Source organism: Thermobia domestica, chromosome 2 (genome assembly GCF_964235325.1).
Source record: "Thermobia domestica chromosome 2, izTheDome1.hap1.1, whole genome shotgun sequence".
NCBI classification, from domain to species: Eukaryota; Metazoa; Arthropoda; class Insecta; order Zygentoma; family Lepismatidae; genus Thermobia; species Thermobia domestica.
This window is the reverse complement of record NC_137455.1, coordinates 249,739,001-249,759,383: the sequence shown is the minus strand read 5'-3', so window position 1 is coordinate 249,759,383 and position 20,383 is coordinate 249,739,001. Positions and strand designations below refer to the sequence as shown.

The 20,383-nt window shown below is 33.9% G+C and overlaps 1 protein-coding gene across 7 annotated transcripts in view; it reads left to right on the top strand.

The window, feature by feature from the left end:
• The window catches only part of homer (protein), a 444,718-nt gene extending 434,431 nt beyond the window's left edge, over positions 1 to 10,287 (top strand). For 5 of the 7 annotated variants that reach the window (XM_081748567.1, XM_081748571.1, XM_081748572.1 and 2 more), the window contains 2 exons: positions 1,648 to 1,680; positions 8,763 to 10,287. The gene's annotated coding sequence lies outside the window, so the exon portion shown is untranslated. The remainder of the gene's footprint in view (positions 1 to 1,647; positions 1,681 to 8,762) is intronic. The other 2 variants (XM_081748568.1, XM_081748566.1) reach the window with 1 other exon arrangement.
• Positions 10,288 to 20,383: the final 10,096 nt, after the last annotated feature.

The following is a 20,383-nucleotide window of genomic DNA, read 5'->3' as shown; positions in this document are numbered from 1 at the left end:
ATTATTTAGACATTAGGTACAAGAAATGATCAAATAAAGGAAATTCTATCCGCTAGACACGTAGACTCAAACCTCAATGTTCCGTTTGTCCCGCGATTCTGTACCAGTTCCGAAGTTATCAACAACACTACCAGTTTTCCTGTTTTGGCACTTTTTTCCTCAAACCTCTGATAACCAGCCATCGGGTGGCAAATCCAGCAAGATAGATATTTCGGTTAAGAAAACTTCTTCCTTGCTGAATTTATAATCATATGCATTAATTATCTGTAAATAAAACACCCTAGAGATCCAGATTGAAGTATAAAAGCATCGAAAGTAAATAGCTGAGACTTTTGTAAGGTTTGTAAAATTTTTATTTTAATACGTAGTACCCGATCTATGAACATATGTCTTACGTACAAGTCATAGTTTCAGACTAAACCCGTAAATGTGATCTAAAAGTTGGATATCGAAGTGTGATTAAAAAAAAATAAAAAAAAGTTGGATATCGAAGAAAGTTCATTTCAGAAGTTGCAAAGTAGTAGTTGTTCATGAGCACTGTTAATTTTGTTTTGAAATAAAACCGAAGATATATATCATTTTTCTAAGCTTTAACGCATTGTATTTACCAAACTGAGGTCAATGAAATCCTTAAGCAAAACAATTTGAAAGAGATCCCAGACGTTGAGGGCAAATCATTGGACAACTTCATGGAGTAGTAGATTATAATTGTTGGTGATTAATTTTAATTTATTTTATACTACTGCTTCAAAGTGTTTATGCTTTATATTACAAAGTGAATTAGTTCGATTATTAATGCTTATTTATTTCACATTTCTCTTATAATGTGCATGCCATGTATTGAGTCTTTGCTTTAAATTGTCTATTTCGGTCATACAGGTGAATTTAATATCTAAAGCACTGGTAAAACTTGTTTAATGCAAACGCATAGAAAGTAGATATATTTTGGAGCAGTTCAGGTTAGAAATTTAGAAAGTATTGGTGCATGATTTCATATTACTTCTGATTGATTTTGTAGAAATTCAATAAACAGCTACCTCTTTAAAGAGATCATTCCTCATCACGACTGATTTTTATTGGAACAAATTATATTTTCTTAATAGCAATGTATTAGTCCCTTTATACCAACTACTTCTCTCGCTTACTCTACTTCAAACAACGTTTTTCGTTAGGTAAGATACTTGGGAGTATTAATAAGCAGTAGCCAGGCAAAGTTAATGATCTGAGCTGATTAAGCAAGTTGGTGAACCCTGCGAAATCATTTAAATATTGGCTCTTAGCGAATAGAAATAAAAAGTGTTTAATACGCTGGAGATAGAGGAAACTTTGTCCTGCGGTGAACAAGCAAACTATAGCGCTGCAATCGCAGCAGGCTGAGTGCTGTGTAGAAAAGAGCATTAAAGAAGCATGCGATTTGATGTTCTTTTCCGCGATTTCGTGGTTGAGTTTCATATATTTGTATTTTTGTGTCAAAGAGAAAGCACTGAACTCCCCCTCCCCATATATATATATATATTGTTTACATTAATTGTTTTGTGTCCGTGAGACAATATGGATAATTTAGTGTGACAGTTAATGTGAAAAATCGGTGATTATATTGTGCTTGTGTTATTTGCAATTAAAAAACTGTATTTTGTTGTATTTCAGGATGTAAATCTGAATACGGAAATCCAGTAAAAGGTAGCCACTTTTTTAAAACCATTCTAAAGCAATGACCTTTCTTTTTTGTAAAATGAGAAAAAGCAGTTTATCGTAAAGAGAAAAAGTTTCATGAAACAGTTGCATATGTATAGGCTTGTAATTAATTCGTTAAAAAAATTACAGATTAAATTAATCAGTTGAAAATTAAGTTAAATTTTAATTTAATTATTGAAAATTTACAGGGGTCATTTTTAAATTTATAATTGTTAAAACATTCGTAACGATTTTAAAACTCTACAATTCTTGTTGCTTAATAGTGAAAACTGTCAAATTTTAATTTTAATATATTAATTTTGAAGAGAATTTTAACCATTACTTTCACTGACAGTAACTTTTAATTTAATCGATTGTCTTTCTTTAATTTTTACCGTCGATTTTTTTTTTTTTTTTTTTTTATTTATTTATTTTTGCAACTATATATATGTGATGTTTATTTTGATGAGAGAGACTTTAAGGAGTGTTTTTTCGGAGGAACTTAGTACCGGATATTGTACCATATTTATTTTCAAATATACGATAATTTCACCAAATAAAAAATCACCTGTGAAAAGGGCTGTTATTATTGGAACTGAATCTAAAGAAAGACGATTACTACAGGCTGAGGCTAGCAAACCTGAATCTGATGTAAATCTGTCAAACAGAAGTCCAGAAGTCGTGTTTTTCCTTTACAGTGTTTAAATCGAGCCTGGTCCATCAATCACTTGTGATTATCAAACAATTAAAAAGGAGCTTTAAAAATAGACTGATATCGTGGAAAATTAAAGAAGCGTGTATCTTTTGCTGAAGTTTGCATTTGTTATCTTATATGTATTCTAGTACATCGATTTGATTCAGTGTTTTCTAATTGCAGTGGTTCTTGTCTTAATGCTAGTTTTTATAAATATATCTAGTAGAGAGAGAGCCAATATTTTCTGTCATTAAATAAAAATTAATAGAATCAAATTATATATATAATTGGTCAACAGTATTTCTCTTCACAAAATATCTTCTTGTGAAGATGATCTGCTAGGAACTGTACTCGAGTATTATGTCTGATGCAACACCAATAGCATGTCGCGGCATCCTCTATGAATTTAAAGAAATACACTTTTTACTTCTGCGTGCTGTGATTTGATGTAGCATTGGATTTGGGGAAAAGGCATGCGTTCAAATCAGCAAGTAGCTTCCGATTCGATGCTCCTAAGTGGTATCTTGGGACAAACCATTAACCCTGCTTTTCACAGAGGGGTTGCTCTGTAGTTACCTTATTTCTTCTTTTGAACCTTTCCTCATTTTACGTATTGTTTGAAGTATTCCGTGAGTTGAAGAGTTTGTCAAAAGTTGAGAAATCATTATCTAGGTGTTTTTGAATTGCTTTTCCTTCTTATCGATAATTATTACAGAAGAGATTTAAGAACGCCATTTGTAAACTGCGTGCTACTTTGCTAGTTATACTTGCACTCTTTGTTCTGAAACTTTTTGTCTTAGTAATGAATAATACGAGAAATAGTACAGTAGAAAACTGGAAGTATAATAATGTAAATTATGGGCTTCTTTCCTTGTCACCACTTGAGTGTCACCATTTGCCTCGATTGCATCGCCTCTAATGTAAAATTATTCTGAAAATGAAGAGAAGGAGAAAGCACAAAAGACCCTATAGTATTTCATTCTCACCCCGGACCCCTTCACCTCGTCTCATACATACCTATCTGGTTTTAGTCCTGATTTTAAACCCTTTTTAGAAATTACTCCTGTAGACGACCGATTTGAGTTTAAAAGTTTTAGTGGTCGCCTTAAAGAATCTTCACTGTACATAATTATGAATCAAAAAAATAATATTTTTTGCGTTATTTTAATAAATTGTATGTAATTTATTTAAAATTACACAACGTAATGATATTCTTATTTTGAACACTTAGTTATTGACATATGTGAAATAAATTTAATGTAATTTAAAATTGTCCAGATACCTGTTAAATAAAAATACAGTCATACTTAAATATATATATATATATATATATATATATATATATATATTGCACACTTAAGGAAAAGAAAACTCCCAGAATAAGTATTGTGTTTTAATTCGTAAACTTAAATGAAAGTCATCAAAGGGACGATCAAATGTCGCTAATACTTGCTGCAATCCTACATAAGAATAAGTGTATAGAGCTTCCGAAAAAGGTGGGCTTTCAAGTTTCTGGAATGCGAGTGAACACATTTCACAGAATGTTCAAAAGAATTGATTCGTATATTACGTGTGAATTAGCTAATATTACTAATTAGGTTTTAAATGCTCAAAAAAAAAAAAAAAAAAAAAAAAAAAAAAGTAAAATCGCAGTTACTGCTTAAACGTGTAGGTAACTGATATAGTTTTCTTATACGGAAGCTAGATTTTTTTTGTACACTCAGTCAAAATAATTTGCAATTTCACTGTACTAAAACGTATCCACAAAAGATGTTATAATTATGAGTTTAAAAAAATCCTTGAATTGTACAAAACGCAGTATAGTTTATATCTACCCGAGAGAGTTTGCATAGCGGTGGCAGATTGCTGTACAGTATGTTTTTAAGTATAGAAGTTCAAGCGACATAATCTTTTGTTCGAAAAGAGTGCTCACCGAGGTGTTTATACAGCGTTGCAACAGTTTATATATGTTTAATAAAATAGTCAATAATTACCTTTTCTGATTAAATTTGCCACTAAATATCCAATAAATTTTAAAATAATTGGCCAAAGTTTAATTTATTTTAAACCTTGCACATATTTCCGAGGTTGTCAGTCTTATGATGAACTTTGTAAACTCTTGAAGTAGCTATTTATTTGAAGTGTTTTTGGCTTTGCGGAGATTAAAATTGCATTTTATTGAATATATTCTGTGTGAAAGGCTAGTGTGTAGATCTTGATATTAGAATCTGGTGTAATTGAAATTGGTTTGGGATATAGTGTGTGTTAATATGCTTAGTTAAATATGCATTAGCTATTCCCATGCAAGTTTATATATGCTTTTATAAGAGGACTAATTGAATTATTGATTCACTTCTACTGCCGATGAAAGCAAAATTTCTTTCTATGATTATTCCAGTAGCTTTATACAAGGGACCAAACTTCACATGTTGAGATATTAATTGTAATGTTAATAGAAATTGATCATTTCATTTAAAATATCTGACACATTTGTCAATGGAATAGCTCTTATTGTAATTTAATCAAGGCTTAAAGGAAAACTGATCCAAGTGAAAAGAAGATTATTAGACCAAAAATTACACCTGGTATTTATTGCGCTTACAGAAAAACATGCTTTTCACAGAGACTCCTAAAATCATCGATGTGCTTATTTTCGACTTGTTTTTTTAGAACATACAAGATGCATCTAGATTTATTTGCTTTAAGCTGAACTGTAAGCTAAACTTAGTTCGGTATTGGAGAAGTCTTAACTTCATTATTTCATGGGTTAAGACAACCGAAGGCGTATTGTCAGTGGATACTATCATTACCAAAGCAAGCATTAGAATTCTCACTACCCACTTCCTTTAATAGCTTAGGAAAATTAGACAAAAAAGAAAAAATCGAAATAACTCCGAACAAGTGTATTTTTGTAAAAACCTTTATTTTGATATTTCCAGCATATCATGAAAAACACCCTTTATTTGAGACGTAGATTTGTGTTTTACGGAGGAAATTGTAATTTTTGGCAATTATTTCGAAAATTATCAATATTTCTCAACTAGATACGAAAGAAAATTGTAGTTTATAAAATTCTACACAAAGATGGTGGTTAGACTTTTTTACAGTAGAATCAATCGTTTCAAAAATACAGACTAAATTATGTCTGAACAAAAGTAGAGTGAGGTTTTTAACTTGAGAGTACAAAATATCTGGAAAAATAAGCATTGGACGAAAAAAAAAATCGAAATAAAAAGCTAATATTTTGGAGGGAGAAATTCAACTGTGATAAAATTAGCCCGCTTTCCCCCTGAAAGTGGGATGGGGCAACTTTGAAAACTGAAATGCGGACTTTTTTTTTTACTGCAGATACAGATCCTACAAGGAAAACTAAAAAAAAAAAAAATATTCGAAACATTACTTCTCGATTCGGCATAGATGTTACTATAATCAATGAAAATATTTCTAATATAACTTTTATACGCTTAAAAATCATGCATAATACTAGCAAAAGCCCGGCTTTGCATGGGAAGAATGTCGGTAATGTATATGCACAATATTTGAAACTGAAGAAATGAGTAGAATTACACATCTGACATGCACATTCTTTGTTAAACTTGCGCTTAAATGTTATTGGAACTGTTGCCAATCAACTTAATCACCACGAAAACTATGCATCGGTACTAATCTTAGTCATTTTGCAACATTTAATTTTACATCCCTTCTCATCCCCTATCCAAATAGGTAGGACCTTAACTTGGACTTAAACTGCATGGGAGTGTCACTGTTCACTTCAACCACCAGAAAAACTATGGATTCGACACTAAACTGGATTGTTCTCGATTATTTTTACGTCATACTCTTCCTACTTGTAATGATATGATATGTGTATGCCCACTTGTTTTTTGAAAATGAGTTTAATTTTTCTAGTATGGAGAGTGCGTGAGACACTTTATATTTGGCATAAAAACCACCTTCTCCCCCCTTTGAATTCCTCCGACCTCCTTAGAATACACACCAAAAAATTTTAAGTAGCGTACAGTCTCTTCTAGACTGTGGTCTCTTCAATGTAGTTACTTGCAACTGACTGTGGATTTATATACCGAACAAAAGAACATTTATTTTTATATGTAAGATAAACCACTTCTTCTCCTTTCAGTACATCTCCTACCCCTTTAGGATACGTATCAAAACATTTTAAATAGCCTATGGTCTCTGTTAAAATTACTTAGAAGTATGCCAACCAAACACGCTTTCATTTTTATGTATAAGATTGAAGTGGTATGAGCTAGTTCTGTTCAGACATAATTTAGTCTACATCTTTAAAACGACTGATTCTACGAAAAAACAGCCTAAGAACCTTTTCTGTGTAGAATTTTATAAACTACAATTTTTCTCGCTACCATTCTTCTCAAAAATTGATAATTTTCGAAATAATTAAAAAAAAAATCAGCTCTCGAAAACAAAAATTACACAGCGCAATGTAAGAGTACTTTTCAAGATAAGCTGCACAAAAATCCAACTTGTTCGGAATAGTTTTTTCAAAGTTGAAGCCTAATTTTATTGGATATTCAAGTCCAGTAAGTCAATAGATTCAAGTTGATATTCTTTTTTCTTCTTTACCTTTCCCCAGTTTTTCCAACTAACACTTCATGCTCCCAAGTGAGCCACATGTCTCGCTCGATTTAATTATCTCCACTATTTTCAGGTATGAGTAGATATTGTTGAAATTGATTATGTTCACTTTCGGATGACATCAACTAGTATTTATCACTGCGAGTTAATTTCACATTCGTAGATAAAATTATGCCTTGACAAATTTTACTTCATTCACAAAGGCAAAAGATATTGTGCAGAACATATTAGTATACATTTCCCAATATAAAACTTCTTTTTTCTTCTTCTTCTTCTTTCTTACTAATTTCTTAATTATAACTATGCCTAGTTGTTTAAGTCTATTGAAATTAATACATTATCGTTATTAATAACAACTTATCCGTTGTCTCAGCAGACAAGTTTTCGAATTGTCATTGTGTACTCTCTCTCTCTACATTAATTCATCAGCGGATGAGTAAATTAGGTTTCTAGCGAAGCAGACAAAACTGATCGAGAACAAGATCACTGAGCTAACCGAAATATTGCTTAGTGCATAAACAAGAGAAAAACTCCGCAACACAAAGGTGGAGTCCATTGTTTTTACATAATGTGTACCTTATAGCTTCTATTAAAATGTGAAAATATGTATTGGCCAGCTTTATTCTTGAAATGACAGGGTGTCTACTGACATTTGAAATACTGAAAATCTGTTAGAAATTTTTATCGATACTGGAGTAACTGAAAATATATGGAAATTATTGCGTAATACTGGAGTAATTGAAAATACATGGAAATTATTGTGTAATACTGGAGAAATATAAAATTCCCTTTGAGACCCTTCAAGATGGCAGCCCCATTATCTGGATATAGGTGGTAATAGAGCTACTGGCTAACCACTGAAAAACTGGCTAGTTCGAGAAAGAAAATGGATATTATTTTTAATACAGATGTTTACAAAATATTATCTTTCAACTTATTTGATACATAGTTGTATTCATTTAATATCTGTGAGATGTCAAAACAATAGCACATCTAAATATTTAAGCATGAACATTCAATGTGTTACTCTTTAATATTTACAATTAATTGGCCTTCTGTTTAGTAATGTTTCTGTATCAAATGTAAAAAGTTGTCTAAATATATGTAATACGGTAAACCAGTCGAAAAACTGATTGGCTGCGAGTGGAGAGTGAATGCACAATAATAATAATAAAGTGAGTGTGGGTTACGACAGGCATTCAGGAAGAAATAACGTCCAGAAGACACTCTTCTGTTTCTTTCTCTCTCGCGATTTTAACCTGCTAGTTTCTGTGCATTCTCTATATTCGAATATTAAAGTAGACTTCTTTTTCAGCCTATTTATATCACAGCATGCAGTCGTATGTGGCACTACTTTTTTTTTTTTTTTCTAGTTCGCAATAGTACACTGGAAATTTTTCAAGCAGAACACTGAAAATATCAAAGTCAACTCCAGTAGACACTCTGGATAATGCTTAATGATTTTAAAATTTTATATCAAAAATTCAAATTACAAATACATATTAATAACATTAGCCATTTTCTGTGTAGTATACATATTAGCCTTTCGATATATCGAATTTTATGTATGATTTTTCATCTTGAACTGCTCCTTTTAAGAAGATGGAATATAGGTTAGCTGTTTGTTAGATACAATGAAATGTTGCTTGAAAGATTCTGAAAGCTAAATTGATGAATGTTAGTGTGTATATATGCATGTATGTGGATGAATGAGTGTTTGTTATTATGGAAATAAAATGGTACTAAGATGCTCTTTCTTATTTTTTCTTAAACTAATAAGTGTTAACTACGTCACCATCAACGAATAAGAACAGATAGCTGAAGTTGAGTGTATGGAAGAGTTGGAAGATGTTGATCATAAGTTAATGCCTCTGTTTTGTTGACAAAATTTGCAGGAAGAATAATTTAGAATATGGTGAATTAGAAAAGAGAAATAAAATAAACTAGCTTCGTAAGATAAATGGATGTACAAAAACAGTTACGGTTCAAAGAGATGTTTTATATTGTCTGGGCGCATATTATCACTACTTTCCAGAAATGATTGATATCGAGTTGATCTGTCATATAAGAAAACATTGCTGTGATTGTAATGTGCAAGTGCATAAATTCCAATATGTATGTGTGCGTGGCACCTGTTGTTTAGGTAGATCATTTTATGTATATTCAAAGGGAAAATTAAGAGAAAAAATATTCGTATTACAGGTATGAAAATTTTAAAAATTGTCTTTTTGCCTTGTAGAAAACAAATGTAGCTAGCAATGCATAGCATGATATCCTAAGTTGTATATGTACATACAGTTCTTCCCAGTAAGTTAATACATATTTTCAAGAAATGTTTGCAGTGGAAATTCATTGTATTGGCATCTGTTTCATGGTGCACAGAAAGAATACCGATGTTTATTATTAAATATGCTTATTAAACGAATTAGGCTGCTAATTAGTCAGACGGATGCGTTTTATATATAAATATGAATGTACTTTGTGAAGTAATTACCTTTTGTAAATTATAATTTAATATCAATCTTGAGATGATATAGTAAAATTTCCCTAATTTTCAAACCTTGGAACACTTGATATTGACCATAAGAATTAATGAGAATTGAGAGGTTTATTTTAGAATAGAATGGAATGGTTGTGAATGTTTTGATTCTTGATAGAGGAAGCAATATTGAATACTCAGTGGGAAATAGATTTTCCTCTCTCCCGGTTTATATACACAATGATTTCTTCAAGTAGCTATTTCTAATTGTTCTTTATTATTTTTTATTTCTGTAATGTAGAAATCATGTTTCATATATATTTATAGTAGAAAAAAAACTCTCCTGTATATTTTGTCTTTATTATTTTGTAAAGGAACCAAATTTGTTTGCTTCACGTCTGGTATTTAATGTTGCGTCAGTGATTTAACATGCAAAAATCATTTGATTATATATATATAAAAGATATCCAATGAAGTAGCAAATATATAATAATGAATTGCTTGTCTAATGAATTTTACTTTTAAAAATATTGTATATAAAATTCATAGTAATAATAAGTTGGCATATAGTTAGCGTATAAAGAAATAATATATATTAAAACATATATCTGTTCTTAGCTTTCTGCAAAGAAACGTAGAAGAAAGCAAAATATATAAAGACGCGTGACATTTAGTTATTCCGATGTAAAATACCGATCTAATATAATAAACAGAATGAATTTCAGATTGTTATATACTAACGGACGAAAGATGTTGGACTTCCTGTGTGTGTGAATGTACGCTTCTGATGTGTTTAATATATTTAAATATATTTAAATGAAATGAGTGTTTTTGAGTGTTTTTTTAAGTAAGTGAGGTAGAAAAATATACCTGATTGCTAATTCTACTGAGAAAGAAGTTCAGACTTGTTTCTTGGTCGATAAGGGAAATAAGGTAATCTTTACTAAATCGTGAGCGTTGATTTAAAAAAATCAAGTAAACCATATTTTATCATCTCACGAACAATCTTTGATAAGAATCCGTACTTCCGTGTAGCTGTGGCATGAATGTAGGTAAAATCTTAAAACTACATTAACTTCAACAGGGTTCTCACCGACCTGGAAAAGTCATAAATTCTAAGTATGGAACTCTTTTCAAGATACTTGAAAATTGTAGGTCTACTGGATTTTTCTTTTTGTCTTAACCGGCTATTTGGTAGGAAATATTTTGTAAAATAATTTTGCTTGTTTTGCTAAATTTCCTTATCGACATAGTGGATGAAGAACTCCCTGGTTGGGAAAAATATAGTTGCCTTTTTTCATTATATATATATACCTGGAAATTTGTAGATCCTGCCTGGAAAATCTGGAGAAGTCAGTAAATTCATGACCGCCAAATAAGGGAAAAAATACTCAAGAAATTTCCCTGATAATTTTCAGTTTGTAGCACAACAGGTGAGTCACTGATCCTGGTAATAGTCAGTAATGACTGTAGCGACCACCAGAACCGTAGCTAGAGATTTTGGCGCCCGAGGCGAAGTAGAATTTGGCGCCCCCTACACTCACCTTACCAGACTTTCCCTTCTGAATTCTGTACTTATTATTAACTAACATATTAAAAATACGCTAAACACACACACACACACACTATATATATATCATGGCCGAATCTTGAATCCTGCGAATTACACGTTCGCAGGAGGCGCCAGGTGAAGAGGGCGCGAAAGTTAAAAAGGAATTTTGTGTTTTAAATGGGAATATTTATGAAAGTGTTTTATGTAAAACTTTCCAAATAGCTTCAAATAAATATTGTACGGAGTAAGATACAGATAAAATACATCAAAAGCACAATAAAGTCGAATTTTTGCGTGATTGGTTGTAAAACACTCCTTTACAATTGAAATGGATTCGTACATGAATTGATGCCAATGCTACACTCATAAGTGATGCTAGTTTGAGGAAAATTTCGTATGGCGCAGGGAGATTTAGGAAAGATCTTTTAAAGAGGGCAAAAGTGAGATTTTACGAATATGAGATTAATGTAGGGAAATTTAGCTTTCCAAGAGATGATATATTAAGCACTACGGCAGTACGACTGAAGACGGGGGCATTATTTCCACAATCCCACCATATGCACATATAGTACAAATGTAAACCCTTGATTACTCTCCTAATAACCCTTCCGCGACCGTGCTAAACAAGCGAGAGAATATCACTGCCAAATATGTTTTTGAAATGAGAATGGATCAACAAACAAAAGGAAGTCAAGTGCACGTATAGCTTATGGATTGGGTGGCATTATTACAGTAGAAAGTAATGTCTTCAAGAGTGCTCTGTATTGTTATAAACAGTGTCCCCGCATAGTGCTTCCGTTCAATAAACACAGTTAAGGGTTGAGAAAGATCAGCGTAAATGAAATGCACATTATCGAAGTTGACGACTAGGGATCCAGGGAGAGGGGCGAATACTAAGAAAAGACGGGCGGTACAAATGGAATTTTTGATCATTTCTGAGGGAAATTTTAACAAGTTCCTCACTGATCACAATCGCTGCCCACTGCTTAATACTCACTTTGTCAGTGTCTGTTAGTCTATTTGTCATTCAGTCTTTTCGTTTCTACCCTGAGCCACGAAAAAGGGAAATTTTCTGTCACGGGCATTTCTTCAAACTACTACTAGAAAGAATCACCTCATTTTTATTTTGTTTGGTAGTAACAGTCACGAAGAAGGTATGCCATGTATAACAGTTTGCAAATATAACACGAAACATACGTAAAAAATTAATTATTACCAAATTTCTTAATACCGTGGGCTGTCACAGACTACAGTTGACTGATTTTAATCAATAAATTACAACTGAAGTCGCAAATCAAACATCATTTAATGGTAATTAAATGGAAGAGAACACTTCAATGTTTCGGTTTTGTGGAAAGTAAACCTTTATAACGATTATTTTCGAAAGCTTGACTATGCTTCGTTTCTGTCACCTCTATTTCGTCTCAACTCCATGGCAATAGAAAAAAATATCATTGCTCTCAACAGATAGCATGGTCGTCCACATTGGCAACACCCACAAGAAGACAAGGCAGACATGTTTGACTGAAGAACAGAAAAAGTTGTGTGCATGTGTTAAAAGCTATAGGAAAAATATTTTTGTACGTGGAAAGCAGGTGCGTATATTAATTGATACTCAACACCATGGTATTTATTACTGAATGTATTTGTATAGTATATACCTTCTTTCCCTTGAGGAACCTACGCCTTAACGTAGAAAATTCGTACACAATTACTCACATGTACTGGTTAAAAAGTGGGCCGGTAAAGATAAATTATATTCGATTTTCTCAACTCCATGTCCATCTGAAAAGTAAGGAATCCACGGTGTTGAGACAAGTTCACGGAGTTGATAATCCTATAGTATTTGTTATGCTCATGCTCTTCCAAATATTTGTTCTTTCAATATATTGATAGAAATAAAGCTCGTTCATGGTCTAGTGACTAGTATGCTCGCCTTTCGTGCGTGGTTCTGGGTTTGTTTCCCGGTGGAAGCTCAAAAATTAATGGTGTTTACTTCGCACAGTGAGGCAATTTAAAAACTCATTTGAGTAGAGATGTATTGAAACCTGATCGCGCAGACCATCGTAACGGTCGTAGGAGCTGACACGCTGACCACATGTCATTCACACTCAAAGGCCGGCTGGTAGGTCCTAGCCCATTTAAGGAGTGTTTCGCGGAAGTTCAGATTTGGGGCTGTCAGGTAGCCGGAGGTAAAACTTCAGTCAAGTCAAGATGGATGGTATCTGTTTTCAACCTATTGAAGTCTCAATGTTATGAGCATCTAATTGTTTTCTTTTCAGGGATTGTCGAAGAGTCTGAGGGCAATATACGGACAGTCAATTTTATGACGCGGATCGGGAGGAATTTCTGCTGGCCTACTAAACCTGACGTTTAAAAAGCGTTGGCAGTTATCATTCTGTGTAGACTAGAACAGCCTTTCCCTGTTTCCTCAAGACATTTCCTTCATTGGAGTGGAAAATGAGGGCTACTTAACAAAGAACATCGAATTATTCAAAGAAAACAAAAATGATGAGTGCCTTACACTGTCATTTAGTGTGTATTATACAGGGCGTTTCAAAACAATACCGACAACGTTTGGGAGGTGATTCCTAACACCAAGATAAGATAAAAAGTATAGACCAATCTGGGTGCACAAATGCTTCCTTTCGCAGTTATAGGCTGCCGAAAACATGCATAAAACTATGGGACCTACCGTAGTCGGGTCAGACTTCACTTAGGAATTAGTATGTACGCTATCCAAATATCCATGTTTCAGAATCTTGCGGTACTTCCACAGCAACTTTTATAGAAGTAGTTGGTGAGTACTTCAGATTATACGCCCGTAGCCAAACTCCCTCTATAAAAATTGCTTCGTGAGTACCTCAGGATTCTGAAAATATTTTTGGATATTGCACATATTAGTTCCTAAGTGAAGTCGTGACCTGACTACGGCAGGTCTCATAGTTTTGGAACTATGGACCTTTAAAGTTCATTTTTTTCATGTTTTCGGCAGCCTATAACTCCGAAAGGAAGCATTTGTGCACCCAGTTGTCTATACTTTTCGTATTATCTTGGTGTCAGGAATCAGCTCCCAAACGATGTGTGTATTGTTTTGAAACACCTGTATATATACCAAATATACAAATACACTTACCAAATGTTGAAAAAGTATTGCACTTTCGACGTGTTGACTTGATCACACAGAGAAGACAGACGGTTTACATAAGCTCAGAAAACAAATGAAGTAGACAATAGACAGGTTTAGTAACTACTTCATCTGTTTCGTAAGCTTATGTGAAAAGTTTGTCCTCTCCGTATGATAGTCAACATATTGAAAGCGCTATAATTTTTCAATATTCGATAAGTGTATGTGTATTTCTTTTTTTCTTATTTACGTCACATATTCACACACATATATATTCAGAATTTTATTCAACATAAGGAGAATAATTCTAACTTACAAAAACTATTGGTAAATTATTTCAATTTTTATGTAAATTATAAGCTTAATCACTTATAAACCAAAACTTATCACCCAGATGTATCACGTTTCTCAACTCCACAGCAATTTTCAACTCCATGTTAACTAATCTCAACTGTTAAATTTTAGAAGCAGTTTTCTCCAATAATTATTCCTGAAGATTTTGAAGCAAATGAGTTGTATTTGTTACAAAATGCAAAAACACTCATTCACAAAGCTAGTAAAGCCGTCTCAAAGATTATTTTACGAAGGTCCCCCTTTTGGGGGGCAAGGGGCGTAAAAAGGTGGTGGGTGATATGTTACCAAAATCCCAAAATTTATTTTCGGAATGCCAGTAAGCGTAAGATTAATCACTAATGTCACAGAATTAATGCTCCAATGTCCTTACATGTAAGAGTGACTGATAATGTTGCTACAGCCCCCTTTTAAAAATAAAAAAATCACCATAAATATCCTTAGTAGGGACATACGAGAAGAAGGTATTTTTTTTTAATTAATGTAAAAATTAGGCGTCATTGTATCAAACGAGTATGCGTTTTTCAAATCTGGAATGTTATTTTGATAACGCACCGCCTTAGGGGGGCACAGGGGGCGAAACATAAAATGATGGATGTTTATAAAAATTCCAAATTTTATTCTGGAAGTGTGAATGAGTATTAGATTAATCACAAATGACACAGAATTAATATTCCGATGCTCCTTACATGTGCCAGTGATTGATGTGGGGCTACAGCCACCTTCCACAACTCACCAAAAATCACCATAAATATCCTTAGTAGGGACATACGAGAAGAAGGTATTTTTTTAAAAAATTAATGTAAAATTAGGCGTCATTGTATCAAACGAGTATGCGTTTTTCAAATCTGGAATGTTATTTTGATAACGCACCGCCTTAGGGGGGCATAGGGGGCGAAACATAAAATGATGGATGTTTATAAAAATTTCAAATTTTATTCTGGAAGTGTGAATGAGTATTAGATTAATCACAAATGACACAGAATTAATATTCCGATGCTCCTTGCATGTGCCAGTGATTGATGTGGGGCTACAGCCACCTTCCACAAATCACCAAAAATCACGATAAATATCCTTAACCCCTTCAGTGCGTAATTTTTAGATGCGAACCGCTGTAAAAAGTGTAGTTTTTTTGAGAACTTTGGATGTTGATTCTAAATCTGTTTCAAAATCATTTACATCAAAATCACTAATTGATAACTCTTCCCCAATGTCAGCATCGTTGAAATATCGTTTTGAAGCCATTACTGTACTGTCTGCTCTCAAACAAAACAAAGAATGAAAACCATATTTGACAAAGACCAAACTCTATTTTAATTTCTTTCTTTTTTTCGTCGTCTTCTTTTAATTAAGCAACAATTGAAACCAGCTGAGCGCAAACTCGCTAAATATTGTCGGGATAACATTACTCATACTATGGGCAAGTATATTCGCCATACGCAATACAAAAGAGCCATAGCAAAATGAAAGCGTATATATACGCCACCCACACTGAAGGAGTTAACAGGGACATACCAGAAGAATCTTTTTTCTATTGGTCGATTAATGTGAAATTTGGCGTTATTGTAATAAAAAGTTATTTATTTTCCAAATCTGAAATGTTATTTTGGTAACAGGGGACAAAGGGCGCGGTTGGTAATTTTTGGCTTTGGAGGGCACAGGGGCCGAAGTATAAAAATTCCAAATTTTATTTTGGTAGTGCCAATGACCATGAAATTAATTGTAAGGCGCACAGAATTAATGCTTCTATGCTATTTCTATGTACAATCCGCAGCAAAGAACCTGCAACATGAGCATGTAAGTTTATTGTGAAACTACGACTAACTGCACAGGGAATCAACATAACGTCTAAGTGGCATGAATCACGCCAGGAGAAACCTCGGCGTCCTCCCCTGCACACTTATTTTGGAGCAAAAGACTTCGTCGTTTCACAATAAACATATATGCTCATGTTGCAGGTTTTTTGCTGCCGACTGTATCAGTGGCTGATATTAGGCTACAATCCCCTTTCATAAAACAATAGAAATTCATGATGAATGTCCTTATACGCAAGGACCTACTGGCAGAAGGTAAATATTTTTCATTATTAAAGTGCAATTTGGCATTATTGTCAAAAAATGTTTGTTTAGAAAAAGAGCTAAAGCGACAATATGATAATGGTCATGTGTTGATCTCTTTTTGTGGCGTCAACTCAAAATTTGATTGGCCTAACTGGAGTTTCAATGTAAAATGCGGAAAGCAGTTTCCTCTATATTTATACGAATTTTGCTGTAAATTAGCAGTTTTAGGTAGAAAATACAATACAATTCCTCTTCTTCCTCCCTTTCATCTATGATGGTACATGCGTTTGTACTTTTATTACGCCTAACCTCCAAATTGGGGAAGATAGGCAGTAAGAAAAATTCAAACTTTTTCGTTATTTCCCGTGAGCGTCAAAATATTTGGAAATATACCAAAATTAATGCTTAGAAGCTACCTCCATGTGCCAGCGACCACTTTAGTGATTCAATTCCCCCTTCCCGGTCCCAAAATCATTTAACCCTTTTGGGATCTTATGTTTTTGGGCTATTTTTTAGACTTTCAGTCAAGCAGCTACTGCATCGTCACTATTTATGCTAGGATCATGGCTCATACATCATTCTCTTCAGAATAAAGCTGGCTTTCAAATGGTACCACTTGCATGCTCATACCATATACCAGAAGCGGGAAAAAATGTCAAAGTGAAAATTTCGGAGGGAAAATTTTTTTCTCGAACTTTGGCCCCCCTGGACCCCCCCTGTGTGAACGTAGCCATCTAAAAAAAATCTGAGAAATAGTACTTGGTATACTGAATGTGTGTGCCAAATTTCAAGTTTCTATCTTTAATACCAAGGATGAGAGAAATTTTATCAGGAATTCCCACCATGTCCCAAATTACCGTAAAACGGCATGATCTCAGGTAAAAAGTTTCCTGAGACATCCCTAATTAACCTAGGGTCATGTTTCGCCCATCATCCTCTTCAGAATAGAACTGCCTTTCAGGCGGTATGACTCACGTATCTCCATCATGTACCTAAGGCGGGAAAATGAGGAAAAACGGGATTTTTTGGGTCTAAATATCCTTTTTTCAACTTTTAGCCCCCCCTGGACCCCCCTGTTTTAACGCAGAGATCTGAAAAAATCTGGTAAATACTACTCGGTGGGCTGAATGTTTATGCACAATTCCAATTTTCCAGGTGCAAAAGTAAGCCCGCCAAAAAAAAAAAATATACCGACAATGTCCCATATTCCCGTATACAGAGGGAAATTTTTAAACATTCCCTGAGACATCCCTAATTACCCTAGGGTCATGTTTCGCCCATCATTCTCTTCAGAATAGAACTGCCTTTCAGGCGGTATCATTCACTTGTCTCCATTATGTATCTAATGCGGGAAAATCCCGTAAAAGGGATTTTTTGGAACAAATTCCCTTTTTCAATGTTTAGCCCCTCTGTACCCCCCTGTTTTAACGCAGAAATCTGAAAAAAATCTGGTAAATACTACTCGGTGGACTGAATGTTTGTGCACAATTTCAATCTTCACGTGCAAAAATAAGCCAGCACAAAAATAGTGCCGAAAATGTCCAAAATTCCCCTATACAGAAGTATATATTGGTAAAAATTCCCTGACACTTCCCTAATTACCCTAGGGCCATGTGTCGCACATCATTCTCTTCAGAATAGAACTGCCTTTCAGGCGGTACCATTTACTTGTCTCCATCATGTATCAAAGGCGGGAAAATGAGGAAAAACGGAATTTTTGGGTAAAAATATCCCTTTTTTTCAACTTTTTGACCCTCTGGATCCCCCCCTGTTTTAACGCAGAAATCTGAAAAAAAATCTGGTAAATACTACTCGCTGGACCGCATGTTTGTGCAAAATTTCAATCTTCTACGTGCAAAAATAAGCCCGCCAAAAATACTTTACATAAACCCCCCCAAAAAGTATTACACGAAAATATAAATTTTAGACTTATGACGTCATCACCTCCTATGTCTCGACGCAGGAAGGTGTGAAACCATACGTAATGTCTTCTACAATGCCTCTGGACTTGAAAAACAAAAAAAAAAAAAAAAAACGGACGAAAAAGCTCAAATAGGAGAGTTATAACGCAATGTACATGAAATACCCCGTATGGTACAAAATGTACCATAAGATCCCCAAGGAGTTAAAGAACCACACCACTTTGTTTTATTATATTCCATGCTTCTCTCTGGCCTATTCAGAATGCATGCTAAGAGATGTGTATTTAAGAAGCACTGGAACACGTCCGAATCATTTGTTGGCGTCCCACTGTAAGCTGATTTTAAGCAATGTCAACAAACGTTTGTTTATAAAACACCCTCTAATTCCTGACTCAGCATCTTGTTCATGTGTGCTGACAACAGTTTCAGACCTTTTCTTATCGCAATACACCAACGATTTACGAGTTAACGTGTTGACAGTTCAATAGGATTTCGTGTCTGTAATCAACACCTGGGTTAGATTGACTTCTTCGGAAATGAACATTATATAGTAGGTGAATCTCGGGGATAGACTGGCTTAATCATTTGATAATTACTTGTCGTTTCCAGTATACTTTAAGAGTGCATTCATACTGTAGTGTCCTTCGATCATGCAGTCTTTAACTCAGGATCAGCGTGCTAATGTAATTGAATGGTACTTTTATCAGAAAAATCTGCAAGAGCAACAAGATCCCGTATAGTTAAAGAACTCGGATTAAAAGTACATGATATGCAAATTCACCGTTTGTACAAACAGTTCCGCAGCAATTGTTTTCACACTGCCCATCTTGCATCTAGAAAAAGTGCAGGAAGATCTCCAAGTGTATCTACAGAAGAAACAAAAAGACAGGTGTTGTTATCTGTTACTAGTTCACCGCGGAAATCCCTTGCTCGTCGAAGCTCAGGCTTAAATATTAAGAAAACTACGCTACAAAGAATTTTAAGAAACTTGAAGGTAAAACTATACAAGGTCCGAATGGTTTCTGAGTTGTGTGCAAGTGATTATGGTGATCGTGTTTATTTCTGTAACTGGTTTATCGAGAAGTTAAATGTTCTTATTTCAAGTGATGTTTTCCGATGAAGCAAAATTCTTCTTAAATGGTTCTGTGTCCTCATTACATGCAAGATATTGGTCATCGATACAGCCGAACGTGAGATCAGAAGTGTCAATGGACAAACGAGGAATAATGGTTTGGTGTGGTATAACTGCGACTGATGTGATAGGACCTTTCTTTTTTGATGAAAATGTAACAACGTCATCATACCAAAAGCTACTAAGAGAAAAAGTACCGGTATTAGCTGAACTTGATCGTTTAAATTTAGGTCAAAGTGATGAATTATGGTTTATGCAAGATGGAGCGCCAGCGCATCGCTCAAATACGACTATAAATCTTTTGAGAGAGAAATTCCTAAAGCAAATTGTCTACCAAAAATCATGTAACAGTGTAGAGGACTTGAAACAGAGGATTGTCCACAGTATAGAGATGATCACTCCAGATATGTTGGAGAAGGTGTTCACAGTTCCTTTAGTAAATCGCATTAATTTATGTCTTGATCGTTCAGGAGGACATGCCGAATAAAAGTAAGTTGATTTTATGGGTTTTACACTTAGGTTAATGATCTTTTTAAACAATTAGTGATGGTAGAGCCAAAAAGAGTTGTTTTCAACAAAGAATAATTTCCAGCAACTGATTCTTATTCTTCGGGAAACATTTGTTTCTATTACAACCGTGTGTCCGTGTGTATTACGTCTGCAGTACATACGAGTAAGTTGTTATATGGAAAGTTGGATAATACGGTTATTGTGTAAGAAGTAATGAAAATACATGCTTTTTCTTTTTACGAATAAAGCAAACAATATTGAAACTTAA